Source organism: Macaca mulatta, chromosome 19 (assembly GCF_049350105.2).
Source record: "Macaca mulatta isolate MMU2019108-1 chromosome 19, T2T-MMU8v2.0, whole genome shotgun sequence".
Taxonomy (NCBI): Eukaryota; Metazoa; Chordata; class Mammalia; order Primates; family Cercopithecidae; genus Macaca; species Macaca mulatta.
The window spans coordinates 55509477-55515528 of NC_133424.1; positions in this window are offsets into that span (position 1 = coordinate 55509477).

Consider the following 6052-nt stretch of genomic DNA (forward strand, 5'->3'; position numbering starts at 1 on the left):
GGATAATATCCTGCAGAGTGTTTTCCAACTTGTTCTATTCTACTAGTCACTTTCAGGTACAGGAATCTGATGTAGATTTGGTCTTTTCACATAGTCCCAAATTTTCTGGAGGCTTTGTTCATTTCTTTTTACTCTTTTTTCTCTAAACTTCTCTTCTCGCTTCATTTCATTCATTTGACCTTCAATAACTGATACCCTTTCTACCAGTTGATCGAGTTGGTTACTGAAGCTTGTGCATTTGTCACGTAGTTCTCGTTTCATGGTTTTCATTTGTATCAGGTTGTTTAAGGACTTCTCTACATTGGTTATTCTAGTTAGCAATTCGTCAAATCTTTTTTCAAGGTTTTTAGTTTCTTTGCGCTGGGTTTGCACTTCCTCCTTTAGCTCGGAGAAGTTTGATTGTCTGAAGCCTTCTTCTCTCAACTCGTCAAACTCATTCTCTGTCCAGCTTTGTTCCATTGCTGTCAAGCAGCTGCGTTCCTTTCAAGGGGGAGAGGCACTCTGAGTTTCAGAATTTTCAGCATTTCTGCACTGCTTTTTCCCCATCTTTGTGGTTTTATCTACCATTGGTCTTTGATGATGGTGATGTACAGATAGGGTTTTGGTGTGGATGTCCTTTCTATTTTTGTTAGTTTCCCTTCTAACAGTCAAGATCCTCAGCTACAGGTCTGTTGGAATTTGCATGAGGTCCACTTCAGACCCTTTTTCCCTGGGTATCAGCAGCGGAAGTTACAGAAGAGTGTATATTGCTGAACAGCCAATGTTGCTGTCTGATCATTCCTCTGGAAGCTTCATCTCAGAGGTGTACCAGCCATGGAGATGTGGGGTATCACTGTGCCCCTAGTGGGGATGTCTCTCAATTAGGCTACTCAGGAGTCAGGGACCTACTTGAGCAGGCATTCTGTCCGTTCTCAGATCCCAAACTCCATGCTGGGAGAATCACTACTCTCTTGAAAGCTGTCAGACAGGGACATTTACATTGGCAGAGGTTTCTGCAGCCTTTTGTTTGGCTATGCCCTGTCCCCAGAGATGGAGTCTACAGAGGCAGACAGGCCTCCTTGAGCTGCGGTGGGCTCCACCCAGTTCAAGCCTCCTGGCCACTTTGTTTACCTACTTGAACCTCAGCAATGGCAGGTGCCCCTCCCCCAGCCTTCCTGCTGCCTTACAGTTAGATCTCAGACTGCTGTGCTAGCAATGAGGGAGCCTCCATGGGCATGGGACTCTCCAAGCCAGGTGCAGGATATGATCTGCTGGTGTGTCGTTTGCTAAGACCCTTGTTAAAGTACAGTACTAGGATGGGAGTGACCTGATTTTCCAGGTGTTATGTGTCACGGTTTCCCTTGGCTAGGAAAGGGAATTCTCTTCTCCCTTGCACTTCCCAAGTGAGGCGATGCCTCACCCTGCTTCCACTCTCATTTGTTGGGCTGCACCCACTGTCCTGCACCCACTGTCCAAGATGCCCCAGTGAGATGAACCTCATACCTCTGCTGGAAATGCAGAAATCACCCGTCTTCTGTGTTGCTCACGCTGGGATCTGGAGGCTGGTGCTGTTCCTATTTGGCCATGTTGGCGCTATACCCCCTTTTCTTTTTCTTAAATGGAGTCTTGCGCTGTGGCAAAGGCTGCATTGCAGTGGCACAGTCTCGGCTCACTACAGCCTCTGTCTTCTGGGTTCAAGTGATTCTCCCACCTCAGCATCCAAAGTAGCTGGGATTATATTGCGGGATCTGGCCAGCAGCCCACAATGCAACAGACCTCTTTCTTTGTTCCCAGGCGGATTGGCAGGTCAAGAAATAAAACACACACACATGATAGTGAAAGCTGGATCCAGGGGGGTCATTACCTTCTGGTCCTGTGATGCTACCAATACAATGGATATACCAACATTTATTATTAACTTTAGTGAGGGCAGGTGTAGGTTAGTGAGGGATTCAGGGTTGTTTGATTATGAGTTGAGATGGTCACATGGGGATGAAGTAATTTTTTAACATAACATCGGTATGCAGAAATACAAGACTATCAATCATGATGAGACTCTTACCTCTCTTAATTTGTCCTTGCTTATGCCTGTCTCCTTTGCTTTCCAGAATAATGCTGTACTTAGGATTTCACAACAAGTAGCTTCTGAGAGTAAGTTAACAGTATCAGATATATCAAGTCAAAAACACTTTTTTTTTAAGATGGAGTTCCTCTCTTGTTGCCCACGCTGGAGTGCAATGGCACAATCTTGGCTCACCATAACTTGCGCCTCCTGGGTTCAAGTGATTCTCCTGCTTCAGCCTCCCTAGTAGCTGGGATTATAGGCATGCGCCATGACACCAGGCTAATTGTGTATTTTTAGTAGAGAGGAGGTTTCTACATGTTGGTAAGGCTGGTCTCGAACTCCCGACCTCGGGTGATCCACATGCCTTGGCTTCCCAAAGTGCTGGGATTACAGGCGTGAGCCACCACACCTGGTCCACACATTTTTACATAACAAGAGACCCTTTAGTCCACCAGAAGACAGCCCTTAGCTGCATCTTCAACTCAACTTTTTCCTCAGATGTATGGAGTTTTTTTTTTACGCTTCTACTTTTCATTTCAACTTTGGTGAATCTACAATTATGTGTCTTGGAGTTGCTCTTCTCGATGAGTATCTTTGTGGCATTCTCTGTATTGCCACAGAGAAAAAAGCTGTCCACAGTGTAAAGTCATCAACTTGCTGTCGTGGTTTACAGTTTAAGTATCTCTAAGTTATGGTGTTGAACATTTGGTGAGCTCTGAAGGGCCCACACCTCAAACACGAGGGTTTTCCCATGAAATTTACATTGGTTGCCCACCTCTAGCTTATATGGCTTCAGGAACAGAGCTGTTCCTGTTCTTAATGATTTCATTGGAGAAAAAAGAATTGAAAGAACTAAAAGAATTCAGGGTCCAGTCCAGTCTACCAATGGATTATAAATACTCAAAGATAATGAACAGTGGCTCAATATGGTAACAGGTGTACTACAGTTTTTCTTTTCAAAATAATTTGTCTCTATATAGGGGTCTCTATTTTAACCAAGGATAATCCCAGTAGGATGAATTTGTTTTCAAAATAGGTTGAATCTCACCGAACTTGCCTAGATTTTTTTACCTAAATGCAGCAAGAGTAGCAAGGGACCAAGAGGCTCTTTTTAAACTTTGCTTTGCTAGAAGTTTTATAAGACTCTCAGATTAAACTTTCAAAAACCTCTTGAGACTAGGAAGACAAACCAAGGCCAACTTCAGACTTTCCCTGCATTCCCTATGGGTTTATCCTATGTGTATTCTCAAATAGAACATCCCAGTCAAAGCCTTAGTAATATAACCAATGTTTTCAAATGTGTCCTGTTATAAAGAGAGTAGATTCTTACCGAACTTGTGCAAATAACTTTATTACCATAAGCATGTGAATACTCATGAATAGTTTCCCAATTCTGGGGCACTCAGATTCGGAGCAAAAGCAAATGTTTCCATTTTTGTTTACAAAAGTATATTTTACCAAGTTGCTATAAAGTATAAATAGCTTAAAAGAGAAAGTTCACGAATCTGGAGAATAAAACATTCAAAGAATCAGCACATTCTCAAATAAAAAGTTATGAAAACGTTATTATTTTGATTATTTAGTCCAATAAAAGTTACGGTTTTTTTCTTCTTTGTCTTGAATTTCATGAAGGTATCAGACTGTTCATTAAAAGTTTGAAAGTTCTCAGAGAGTCCAGGGGTATGATCTTGAAGTTATCAGAAACTTATATTCAAGAGTTGTTGTCAGAGTCTTTTCCATATATCTCCTCAAAGAAAAAGCAATTTTGGACTGTAGCTGATTATAAATACTTCAAGGAAGAATCAAAGCAACTGTCTGGGAATGACAAAGATTTAAAATGACTATGGTTAGAAATCTAAGGAGGTTTTTATTAGGTTGATTATGGTAAAGACACAGCTCACATAGAAATCTACTTACCTCTGTGGCATATAACACTATGACTGATAACATATTCGATTTCCAGAAATTTCATATGGTTTTTAGAATACTAATTTTTTTTAATTTTTTCATTTTTATTTTTATTTTTTTGAGATGGAGTCTCGCCCTGTCGCCCAGGCTGGAGTGCATAGGCACGATGTCTGCTCACTGCAAGCTCCGACTCCCAGGTTCATGCCATTTCCTGCCTCAGCCTCCGGAGTAGTTGGAACTACAAGCGCCTGCCACAATGCACGGCTAATTTTGTTTTTGTATTTTTAGTAGAGACGGGGTTTCACCATGTTAGCCAGGATGGTCTCGATCTCCTGACCTCATGATCTGCCGTCTCGGCCTCCCAAAGTGCTGGGACTACAGGTGTGAGCCACCGCGCCCAGACTGGAATACTCATATTATTAACATTCCCATAAATATTAATTAGAGAAGGTTTAGCATCACTGATTACTCATTTGAAAATGCTTTATATATATTTTAACATATCACATAAGGTGACTTTTCCATTCAGCTTCTGTTTCCCAACTGGATTACTGAGTTCTTCATGTAGCCCATTAATAATTAGGGCCAAAAAGTATAGTCTTATGTACATTCAAAAAGGTCTTTAGGTAATGCCGGTACTTCTACCTGAAAATCATTGATTTAGTTTTAAGTTCTACCTATTACAACAAGAGTTCTCCATCCTCTTTACATGTTTCTAGTGTCAGGGAAGACTTAAAAATTACCAGTGCCTGGGTCCCTCGCCAGACCTTTAAACTGGAACTAATACACGGGGCTTGAGCATCCACTTTTAAAAATGTTTTCCAGTGATTCCAATGTGTAGCTATATTTCCCATCAGATTTCCCTGGTTTCTTGTGGCCTTCACTTTTTTTCTATTTGGTATCATGATTATTTTCAGGTCTCATTTCCTGTCTTAGGCCTTATGTCTCCTGGGGTAGAGACCTTGCCTTCTTCATTTCTGTATCTTTTTGGAACACGTGAATTGGTCATCAGGAAAAGGTCTCAAGCACACATAGGTTTTGTTCTGAGTCTCAGGTTCACAGGCTAATCCTAAAGTCTTTGTTCTCCACGAGGTCAGAGATTACTTGTGATGAAGGAAGTGGTTAAGTCTGTAGTGCAGATGGTGGAGGCGAATCCATCCTGTTTTTAGGCATAGCATTGGAACTAAGAATTTTATGTATATCTGGGTGAAGGGGCAGAGATGTGTAGGAAGACAGTTCTAATTAGGATGGAGGAATTATACTAGGAAGTAGAGGTAAAGGAAGTGAGAAGGATTAGTAAACAGAAGAAATGTGAACTTACCAAATAGGCTAGAGTACATGCCTGGAGATTCCTGATTAAGTGAATTAACTAGATTTTAGAAAGGTAATGAGGCAGTCCTGCGCAAGGAAGGTTTCAAAGTCCGGAGGCAAAAAGTCAAGCAGCACTTTGAGAACTGGTTAAGCTTTATGGGAATGGAGAGAATTACACTATTGAGAGATGTGAAAAATAATGAAGAGGGCTTCACAATGTGAAATTGTGTTTCTCATTTGAACAAGCGGAGGCTGGAGATAATTATGTCTAAAAGACAGTGGGGTACAGGGAACACAAAGGCCAGGGAGAAAGGGAACTGCAGGAATTAGTGTTGAGAAGCAGGAGTTTGGTGGAGGAAGGAGAAGATCCAGTCCCAGATACAGGCAAATAAGTCTCCTCCCTCTCCCAAGCATGGCAGTCAACCCTTCAGGAAATGGGACAAGAGAAAAGACCATCATACCTGCCAGTCTTCCCAAAATACAGAAATGACATCACGGCTGCTATATCGGATTAATGCCAGGATGGACGTCCTATTCCTGAACGAGCTGTCATGGAAAGAAAAGAAGAAAAAAAAAAAAGGAAGGGAGTTGATGTTATTTTACGGGGGGAGCCTCAGGAACAAGGATATAACATGAGGTAGTCTATAATTATTTCTTCAAGGAATACATTGCTTCTGTTGGAAAGTTGATGGGAGATGATTATATTCTTGCAGTTTTTTTCCCCTCTCGCAATATTTCTAGGTTGGTGATCAGTCCTCTGTCAATTCTCTACTGCACTCAGATATTTCA